Genomic DNA, 11,910 nt, shown 5'->3' with positions numbered 1-11,910 from the left:
TTCTCTTTCCTGCAAACTTTACATACCATTTATAATAAACATGTTACTCATTCACAGTTATTATCTTTCAGTGTATTACTCACCAAGACAATAGTCAAATCATTTTTGGTATCTATAGCCTCTCCTTGATTACAAGTTATGACGATTTGCACCTATGATGTGTAAAACCATATATGATTTAAAAAAATTAAATATGAAAAAATTACATTAGAAATAATGAATTAGCGTGTTGAAATTCTATACCAATGAATCTTTTCTTATTGCACTATATTTTTAAGCAGGTAAAGATTTTTTTTTCCTACTAAATTATTCTCTTGAAGAAGTAAGTTAATTTTTCTGAAATTTAATGATACAATTTAATGATTTTTGTTTTTAAAATTATTATTTGCAACATATTGTACAATAAAAAATATAAGAGCGACTTTAAATCAATGAGACCTCAACCATCCTAACCCATTAATTCTTAATCTTTCATCCTTAACAATCCCTGATAATCCTCCGAGGCGTCTAAAAAGAAGATGGCCACGGGACCTTCTAGTTTAAATTAATGTTTGAAGTACCACCAATGGGTGGTTCCTTCCCAAGATTTTCAAGATTTATATGAAACATACTACATATTTACCTGTTGTGTTATTTTGTACAGTTGTAAATTACAATAAATAAATAATAAAAAAAAAAAATCAATGAGATAAATTTAGATTCAGGGTTATTAATTTTATTATATTATTTATTTATTATGAACTACTTTATTAACGTGTTTTTTTTTTGTTTTTTTTTAGTGGGGATTCATTTTTAAATCATTAACTATCAATCAGAATGATCCAAGAAAAAAACTGGTTAGGACCACATTAAAGCTACTGTGTTCAAAAATAACATTATTTAACATTGTCATGTGTGTATATTCTTTTTTTTCAAACTTCTAGTAACGTTTCGGTTTTTTTACGTTTGGCCATCTCCGAACATTTTTTTTTACTTTTACACATCAGTCACTATATTAACATTCTTTTCATAAACACAATCCCATGGAAGTATTTGTCGACAGGTTTAAGAAATTTTTTTCTTGAGGCTTTTCATCTACAATATAATTTTTAATATAAATCATTCTTTTTTTTTAAACATTCAAACAAAAAATATTATCTGATGTACATAATACATGTAAATTACAGTTGCCTAATTTGAGCTAGGGGTAATGTAATTAAATAAACTAATTATATAATTTGTGAACGGGGGTTGGTCTGCTAGACGATCGTACCCCCTGACTGTGTTTCTTATAATTAAACAATCGAAATTAAAAATAAATTAATAAAACTTCTTCTCTTGAACTTTGTTATACAAGAAGAACATTGTATTATTCAGCATAATTACATCCTAGCTAATTGAACTCTCGGAGTAAATTATCAGCAATTTTCGACTTCACGTATTACCCCAAGAAACTAATCTATCAGTGATTGAAAAATAACTGCACGGCACTTATAAGATCTGATTACTTGAGAACTTGCAGGGAGAACTTTAAGGACAGTTATCAGGGAGGGAAAACTCTCGATAAAGCCAGTTCTTAATTTACTACTCAGCGATTAAAAGTCGTTAAGCTTTAGTTCAGGGAGGAGGGAGGAGGAGAAAACAAGATTGAAATTTCTTAATTTAGAAACGATAAAAGTCATTTTAGGCCTGGGACATAACTGGGGGTAAACACCTCGTATTAACCCTGCATACTATAATTAAGGGTGAAAGTACCTCAGTTTTCTAGTCATCATTGCGTCATATGATCTCCTAACACAAATCCGCAAGCACCTGATGGGTTCCGCGAGGTGAAATAACCAAAAATATTTATTATAAACCTAGGTAATAGATGCATTCACAATTTCTCTTTTTAACCCAAAACAAGCTGAATACCAATTATCTATTAGAATGATTGAAGAAGATATTCTTAAGACCTCATTAAACTCACATTGTAAAAAAAAAAAAAAAATTATATGAAAAACAAATTTTTAAATTCTAAATAATTAAATTTTAAATCAATTAAAATTATTGTATATATGTATATATAGTTGACCGTAAAAATTGATATATAGGAAGATGGTCAGGGTTGCGGTCAATAGTGAAACAAAAATAAAAAGGAAAATAAATAGTTGTAAACTATTTTTGTTTCACTATTGACCGCAACCCTCACCATCTTCCTATAAATTAAAATTATTGATTCTATTTAAAAACAATTTTATTTACATTTATATATATTAGACATCTTAGCAATGTACTTCTTCATTCTAGTCAACTTATTATAAATCTTTGATTTTTTAAATAAAACTCAATAGAAATATTAGTTGTCATTTTTTCGAGGCAAAAATAGCAACAATGCAAATAGGCTCTTATTAGACTGTGTATAATAATGATAAAATTTGTTTTCAACTCAGCTTGAAAAATATAAAAATAAAAAAAAAAATTCCTAAGATAGGAAAACAACAACATATTAGTTTGTATAATTTTTTTAAAGCTGTGTATGTTTTTTTAATACTTGAGTTTGTAATAAAATATTAATTAATATATTGTAGATAATAAGATCCAAGAAAAAGTGACAACTAATACTTTCTTTGAGGTGAGGAAGTACCTAGAGAAAAAAAAAGTTTTAAATGGCCAAAGGTAAAAAGGCCAAAACGTTGCTGAAACGCATATATGAATAAATTGTCTTATTTCTCTTCAATAAATAATTTTCATATTAAAAAAACGAATAACTAATTATCGTTGAAAAAATAACAGAATCGTAACCACCTAAAGGTTCAATTTCTTTAGAAGTTTATTGGGACTTGAATAAAACGAACCTTGTTTATTTTTTAAATTATAAACAATTTAAGTATTTAAAATTGCAAGCAATCGACAACTTTAAATATATTCAAATTTAAGGCATCAGATAATTTCCAATTTTCATATATGTCACTGATCATAAATTATTTTCAACTAGTGATGTCACATATTGTGTTAGGTCTTTTTAGCACAGCAAAGAAAATAAAAAACACGTTAATATGCATCCAAAAAAAAAAAGAAAGAAAAATGGCAAAATTTGGTAATACGCCGCTTTAGTTTTATACTGACGATTTATAATTCAAAATACTTTTTGATAAGTTACTATTCTGTATTAGTATTTCATATGTAGCTGACTTGGACATAAATAAATATATATATTTTGTTTTCATAAATTACGACCGTACATACAGTATAATTACTTTTTATGCAATAGTGTTGTTTATTCTTATTTCAAATATTGGTTGATACTATGCATTTTTCTATTAAGCCTCTAATCTTAAAGTGAAATATTTTCAATTTTTATTTTTACACGAAAATATCCGAAAAAAAATCTTCACCTTTTTAAACCATAAGTACATTTTAAAAAATTGCACCAAACAAAAAAAAGCAATTAATTTTTAAATTTTATTAAAAAAAAATTATTTCCAAATTTTAGAATAAAAAATTACTGTCTCAAATAATTACCTCAATATACCAAAATATATTGATTTCACTTTTACTTAGTATTTTTGTAGGTAAAATTTAAATAGGTAATATTTGAGTTAAATGAATAGGTAGATTCTCCACATTCTGTCTGTATCAAATTTACTTGTATATATTTTGAATACAGTTTTAAATACCAATAAATGAATTAAAAAAAAAAAGATATCATAATATATTTATAAATATTATGTTGATTATTTTTTTTCCGTTATTCAATTCATTCAGATGCTGTATATTTAACATTCTACAGCAAAACAAACACAATAATGAGAAAATATTCAAGAAATAAATAATATTTATTTAATCTGTTTTTAAAAAATATATTAGTTGTATTTTTAGTGTTAATAATACGAAAAGGCGTTATAAAACTGAATTATCAAACGTTAATCTCAATAATCAATTTCGTAAGCCCCTTGATGAAGCCTGCATGAAATAGCAATTTAGTATAACCTCGAAGGGAATGGATGGTACCGTAATTGATGGTATACCGTCTCCACAACGGCGGAATATTCCCCAATTATTTCAACCGATGACCTTCATTGTTGCTAAAGGAAAATTACAGAATCATCGAAGTAGTTTAGTCCATTGTTGCCTGAAGAATGTATTTAATAATTCCAGGAAAAGGAGTTTCTTAACCGTTTATTTTATAAACATTTAATGACTGCACCTAGGCAGTTATTTCTAAACGTAGGTGCATTATGTTTTTTACCTATATTCCAGAGGAACATAATTGGGTATTGTTGTCCGTGTCGAAATCCTTAAAACCCAATATGAACCGTTTTGATCTGCCGATTCACCTCTGTTAGAATTCTGAATCCTCACACATTTGAAAGACTTTTATAAAATTTTAATAAGAAGTTGGAATCCGTCCATTCTTCATGAAATTCTCTTCCTTTTAACACCTTATTTGTCAAAATCCATTGCTTCTGAGAGTCTGAAAAGGTGCTCAAAAAGTATTCGTAACATACGTAGCACCATATATTTATATATAATGAGAACAGAATGAAAACGACTTTTACTCTAAAGAGTCAATTATAATAAAATCAATTTTATACGAAATATAATTAAAAGTTAATTTAAACAATACTTTAATTTGAAAAAAAATATGATTTTTAATCCTCTGAAACGGGTTTTCCTCGTTAAATCTCAGAAAAAAGTGAGCTTCAGAGTAAAAGCCAATTAAGTATGATATCGTCAGTATTCTACAAAAAGAAAAAATCCAGCACTCTTCAGGAAGGAATATATTTTATTTTACCTGTTTTTTAAAATTCTCTTAGCATAAAAAATCTGTAATATATTTATATGTTTGAGAACATAGTACATATTCTATCATGTTTCATGTAATGAATCTAATTAGTACCTATGGATATTCCCGTTAGAAAGCAAAAATTCGAAAATATTCACTCATGCATAATAAAAAAAAATTAAGAAGGAAAAGAAAACAGTTGCCGGTTTAAAAAAAATATATATATGTTTCTGAGCAATGGCAATCAAAAGACATCAGAGGTACTAAGATTAATATAATTTCCTGAACAATTAAACCTGATAATAATAACACAGACCCTAAAATAATTTCAGCAAATAAAGCTTCTAAAATTGCATAACATTGATTTTACTTTGTCTAGACAAGGAGTGACCAACCCAAGGAAACCCGAGGGTTTGGAATTATCATGGTGTCGGCCACCTGATTTTCTATTACGTTGCTTAAAAAAATTAAGTGCTTTTTTGAGGAGTTATTAAGACTCGTTTTAACATATTACAGATATATTTGTTGTGAAGGTGGCACGGTGTATAGGGAAAGGGAGAAGAAACATTTGTGGCATGCCTTAATCTGGGGAATCCTTGCTTGTTGCACCCGCAACAAAAAGTTTTGGCATTCCTGGTTTAGAACTTGATGCATTGACGCATTCCATAATGGAAAGAACAAGGGGTGATTTGAAAAAATGGATGTCAACACAACGGAACGACATAAATGTATTTATTTACAAAATTTGAGAAACTACAATCCTTTGATCCCGTGTTTAATGAAAGTTGTTTTTCAATTCTTTTTATTTAGAATTGATTTGATTATTGAACATAATTTAATTTAATTAATAATTTTTTTAAAAATATTTATTTATTGCTATTTACAACTGTACATTATAATACATTTAGTAAATCTGATCTAAGTTAAACTGGAGTGTTACAGGAGTGTAGAGAAACTACCCATTGGTAGCACTCTAATGACATTTTACATTAGCTGGTCTCGTGGCCTCCTTCTTTTCAGGCACCTCGGAGGATTGTCAGGAATGGAAGAGGATGCAAGATTAGAAACTAGGGGGTTTGAGTGGTTAGAGAGTTTATAATGGAAGGAGTGATATCTGGTTCGGGCTAGATCGGTTACATAGGGAACATTAAGGTCATTATGTATGTTTTTTGTGTGACAAAGTAAGGGGCATTGAAGATTTTACGAAGGATTTTGGATTGTAAGGATTGAATACGAGAGGAATTCGAAGGTTTAGTGGAGCCCCAAATTTATAATTTTAAATTATATTTTTAATAGATTTTATTTTTACTTTCGATAGATAGATTTACATGTAGATTTTATTCTTCTAGACCGTTGGCTCATATCTCTGAAACTTATTTATTTATTTATTTAAGCGTTTTGACCACTAGGGTCATTTACACTGAATTTACAAAGTTAGTACATTACTATTGACATATTTACAAAGTTACAAAGTGAGAAAGATACATATAATTACAATGTGAGAAAGTTAAAAATTAAGAATTACTGTTGCAAGTTACATTACATTACAATTTACAATTACAATTACTATTTTAAGTTATATTACATTACAATTTACAAATTTACTATTACAATTACAATTAGTTAGGCAATATGTGATCATAAATATTAATGATTTTTAGAAAGTGAAAAAGTTTTGTTATTGTTGTGGGATCTTTGCTCAACATCTCTTGTAAATCTGAAGAGAACCGATGTGGTTTGTGAGCTATACATTCAGTGAGAATATGCCTAACGGTCAGATCGTTTCCACAGGAGCGACACGTTGGTGCATTTTCTTTTTTCATGAGATGACCGTGAGTGAGTCGAGTATGGCCTATCCGAAGACGGGTTAATACCACATCTTCTCTCCGTAGCAGATTCAAGTTTCTGGTTGGACGTTTCCCTGTCTGTTGGACCATTCTTAACTTGTCTCTCATGGTGAACCATTCATCTTGCCATCCAATTTCTTTTATCCATGAAATAACATCTTTGCATATTGATGATGTTACGACTTGGCCTGTCTTTATAGCTAGTCTGGCCTGTGAGTCTGCCTTTTCATTCCCAGTGATCCCACAATGACCTGGCAGCCATAAAAACAAGACTCTACAACCCATGTTGTTCGAAGTTTTCAAATGCTGCTTCAACTCTATTATTAATGGATGTGTTGAAACTGGATCTTGTAAAGATTTGAGGGCAGATTCCGAGTCAGAACAGATGACCGAGCGGGGGCAGTTTAGAGGGTTATTGCAAACCGCGCGATTGATTCCGAAGAGTTCTGCAGTGTACACCGAACAATATGGTTGTAACGAAAATAATAGGGTGTGATTATCTGAAACGACAGCATTGGCTACTCCTTCGACTGTTTTGGAACCATCTGTAAAAATTAAGTTCCAATCGTGGTGGTTAGTTTTAAATTGATTGATCTTTTTTAATATGATAATTGAGTGTGAACTGCGGCTGAAGTAATTATTTTTGACTGTTGGGATTGGTATCAGCCATGGTTCTACCTGTGGAGGATATTGGTTCATTACATTTGGAAATGGAGTGAGATTTGGGTGAGAAATATATTGTAAGCATCGGTTAGGAAAGGAAAGACGAGTATTTAGTGCATTATGTGCGAAGATTTGATTATCAGATGAAGAGAAGAAATTATTTAGGGGGTGGTTTGGGTTAGATATGATTTTGGAGTAATATTTAAGTGCCAGAATTTTTCTTTTAACTAATAATGGTATTTCAGATGCTTCCACGTGTAAACTACTTGACGGGCTGGAGCGGAAAGCGTCAGTAACTATTCTCAAAGCGGCGTTTTGAATGTGATCTAGCATCTGAAGTGTTCTTTTGCTTGCCGAACCGTAGGCCACACATCCATAATTAATTTTGGACAATACGAGTTGCCTATAGAGAAGAAACTTAAAACACCGAGAATGATGGGGAATACCGAACGTCCATGACCATTCGAAAATAGGAATTGGATTCCTGGAAGAGAAATGCGGAGAGAGATATTCTTAGACTCTATCATTATCCGGCGTCTTGTGGGTACCTTATAGCTTTAATGTCCATTAGGAAAGAAACAAGTCCGGCTGTTACGTGTTAAGTTGGTACTGTTGCAATACAGGATACAATTAATTTCCTTTTGGCTTAAACGACATCGTTCTAGTTGTTAATTTATCTATTTATCTATTTGCTGTGCTAAAAGTTGTAAAATGTTTTAAGAGGTTAACATGTACTCAAGAAAATTAACTTATCCCAATATTTATGAGAATATAAAAGTGTCTTACGTAAAATACATGAAGACTGTAGACATTAAGTGATAATTTAATGGAACTCTTTTCTATAAAAACGGTTTTTGTCGTTGCGAATGAAAGATGCTTAGAAATAAGAGACAACGATGTTTATAATAATTTTATTGTTCTTTTCACGAATAAATTAAGATCTATTTAAAAAAAAAATCCACCATTTGATATGGCAAAATAACAGCACTTGAAAAGCATTCTTTTAGTATACCATTCAATTATTATAATCTTAGTTTCATGTAATAATGATATTAATCCAAGACAATACCTATATTTTTTTAAATCCATTACGCTTTGTTACATATTCATTTCATTTAAAGGATTTTTTCCAAATTTACAAAAAAACGATCATAACACTACATTACAAAAAATACAGCATGTAATTATAAAATATAACTTTCTTTATTTAAATTTAAATCCAAGATTGAAATTTAACTATATATGAATCAGAATCTTACTTTGATTTAAAAGGTTTATTAGGTTAGCAAAAAATTGCCAATTCCGAATTAAGCAAGATAGATTCAACCTTCACATTGTTTTCTCTTTTGACATAGTTTTATTAAGATCATCTTCAGGTAAGAACATAGCTACACCAGGTGTATATTTTTCCACAGTAATTTTTGCAGAATAAAATCTTGACGTAACGATTTAGTGTTAAAATTCTGATAACCGGTCAGAACATTGAAATGTAGAGCTTACATAGATACGAACATATTAGTTGTATTTTAATAAATGAAGTAATGAACGAGTAAATAAAAACAAAAAGGTTCAGTGAATTTAAATACTGACTACTATTTTTTGTCTCAGATCCCCAAAATTAAGTTTAATTAAGAGGATTTTCATTTCAATTTCTATTTCAAGTCCAAGAAATTCGTTAAAATGTGGATGGGAACTTAAGGAGGGTTTCATCCCCTAATATTTTAAAAACCCCAAAAGTTTGATCTAACATTTGGTTAAGTAAATACTTCAAAATGTGAATTTGTTTTAAAATATTATCCAAAACGTTTATTATATCCAGAATTGCTAATTAAAGCTGTTTTGAAAGTTCAGTTTTTCACAAGTTTTAGGAAAAGTGCATGTTTCAGAAAATACTTCCTACTACCTCCGGTCAGTTAGGAAATCAGGTCAAAATTGTGGGAAGTTTTTAAATTTTGCCTTCTCCCTCCCCCTGTTAACTCTCACATTAACAGAACATGTTCGGTCAAACAGGGCACTAAAAGTTTGACGTAAACTTACCGTAAATTCTGTTCAAAAGGTAGTAGAAGAATTTACATGGTTATTATAACAATTGAATTTTCTTTTAAAAATTAATAATGTAGGGGTTTAGCCTGATGTAAAAACACACCTCTAAAGATTTACAATATTATAATCATTGAATAATTCTAATTAATTGATATAATTTAGTACAAAAAATCTAAATAATATATCTTGGAAATAAATTTAATAAAAAACATAATTGAAGTAGGAAAGAAGCAACCAAAAAAACTAATATTTACAGAATAAAAAAATGAAATAACTGACATATTTACAAAATAAATAAGCAATACCACTAATAAAAATAAATAAATGAGCTTTTTTATAGATGAGCTTTTTTAGTCTGGGCTTTTTTTGTCTTGTAGATAAAGTTAAATTTCCTATGCTGTAAGCCACTGCATCTTTAACTGTTACTAACCGGGAATCTGACTTTGTCAACAGTTTTTGATGAATTCATCTATTGATTCCAATTGTAATTCACGGTTCAATCGACCATTTCTTACAAATGAAAGATTTTTTTAATCTTCACTCGATAACTTCCGATTAATCCAACTATTGCGGGGTACTCCCAGCTGATGAACTGGTCTGCAACTAGACAATGCCGATGACGATCTCCCGAGGAGGTGGAGCCCTAAAGGTCAGCTAGAGGCCAGGGTGAGGCAGTGACACCAACAACCGGTCCAGGCGGCCACGGGAGTCTACCTCTGAGAAATGGAAATCAGCTGCACTACGCGAACTTGAACTGCTTCCAGGTTAATTTCAAACGCTGGAGTCTTCATCTATTCCATGAATCTCCATGAATTTTCTTTCTGGCCTCAGTCTAAGACTTCATAAAAATCACGCAGTTTAGAAAATACCCATTCCTATATTTCAAATTCTAATGAACAGGATTTCCAGCTTTGTGTACTCTTCAGCAGATTCTACTTTAATAACATATCTGCATATCAGTTTGTGAACCTTCTGAGAGATTTTTATTTTATTTTAATAAGTGTTAGGGGAAACCCGGACCTGGGGATGTTGTCACTCGCCGACGGACAGGTTATCAAGATATTCAGGATTTTGTTTATTGTCTTTTTTTCTGAATTATAAGATAAAATTTAGACATTAATTAAGTATATCAAACATATTTTAAAATTTGTATTATTGCTGATTTATTTATTTGTCATTTGCGAAGGGGATTTCTGGAGTCCAATGAACGGGTTGTTAGGAATGGATGTCACATTAATCAGACAGCTTATTTATTAATTTCATTTATAAAATAGTCATGATTACAATATAATTCTTTAACGATTGTTAACATTAAATATTCGGGCCGCCCGTAGCTCAATGGTTAAGACACAGCCTTGCCAATTTGATTTCTAATGGCGGTGCCGGTTCGAATCCGGCTTGGGGTGTTGACTTTTTTCATTGAGTGGCGGTCCCACAAAATGAAAAACTTTGACCTCCAACCATGGCAATAAAAAGAACTCCAATGGGAATCTTTACCGAAAAAAACATAAAATACTCCAAAATATGATTTTTCAGTATCTATGCACTAGTTGTAGCCGGTAAAAACTTTAAATTTACTTTTAATTTGAATTTATTAGACGTTTGCAAGTCGACATAATTGTACACAAAAAATTCGCCACAGAAGGAATTTCATAATTACATATAAGTCGATTTACAAACAACTAATAAATTCATTTTACAAATCGATAAAGTCTATTAGTTGCGTCATTGTACTTTCGAAGGAGGGATATCACGAGCAGAGATATAATTCATAAAATGTATATATATAAAAAATACAGCTTAGTTTCCTTGAAATTAAATAAATAATAAATGTCTTCAACGTTGGGGAGGGGAGGAGGGGTGAAACTGTAATCTATGACAGCCACGCGCAGTAATGACGCAGTAGGAAGATAAATTATTTAATTTCTTCCTAGTTCTTCCACCCATCATAAATTATATGCGTAACTTTCCTAAAATAAAAGTTCATAAAGCTCTATAACACGAATACCCTCGGTGACATCATTCTTGACATTTGACAAACAGTTATTACATCACCTGTTTCGAATTAATGAAGATAATTAGTTTTTAATCTGCAAAGTTACGGTTTGAATAAATACAGGATCCACATTATACAGATTGTATCTCAAGGCCATTATATTTGTACATCGAACATATTTTCGACGTTTTGTGATAAATAAAACGAGCAATTTTCGGTATTCACTATATCATTAGAGATGCTTGATTTGCCAGGCAAAGTTCCTCCTGCACCTCAGATATGTTTGGGTTGCGCGCTTTGAACATCTTCTAATTAAGATCTTAAACCAAATATGTGGCATAGCGAGGGGGAGGGGGTTGATGAAGAAATCAGTAAATGCAATCTACTGCGACTGCGCAAACGGTAAATGTTCTATCTTATCCCTGTAAATTATTTTCTCTTAGTTAAGAATCTTACTAATACTAATAATAATAAAATTATAAAAAAATGTCTTTTGTTTTAGGTAATACAAAACTAGTTGTACTAAAATTGAGATTCACACGTACAGTGAGATTCAGCATCCTTTTAAAATACTAATTCTCCAATTCAGGAAACAACAATATCTCAGTCTATCG

At 30.4% G+C, this 11,910-nt stretch overlaps 1 protein-coding gene across 2 annotated transcripts in view; it reads left to right on the top strand.

Moving 5' to 3' along the window:
• Best2 (bestrophin 2) overlaps positions 1-11,910 on the top strand; it is a gene marked incomplete at its 5' end in the record, with an annotated part of 72,926 nt that overhangs the window by 31,601 nt on the left and 29,415 nt on the right.

Source organism: Halyomorpha halys, unplaced genomic scaffold (genome assembly GCF_000696795.3).
Source record: "Halyomorpha halys isolate HHAL.00 unplaced genomic scaffold, Hhal_1.1 Scaffold1930.1, whole genome shotgun sequence".
Lineage (NCBI taxonomy): Eukaryota > Metazoa > Arthropoda > Insecta > Hemiptera > Pentatomidae > Halyomorpha > Halyomorpha halys.
The sequence above is the reverse complement of the archived record's forward strand: the minus strand, read 5'-3'. Positions and strand labels throughout refer to the sequence as shown.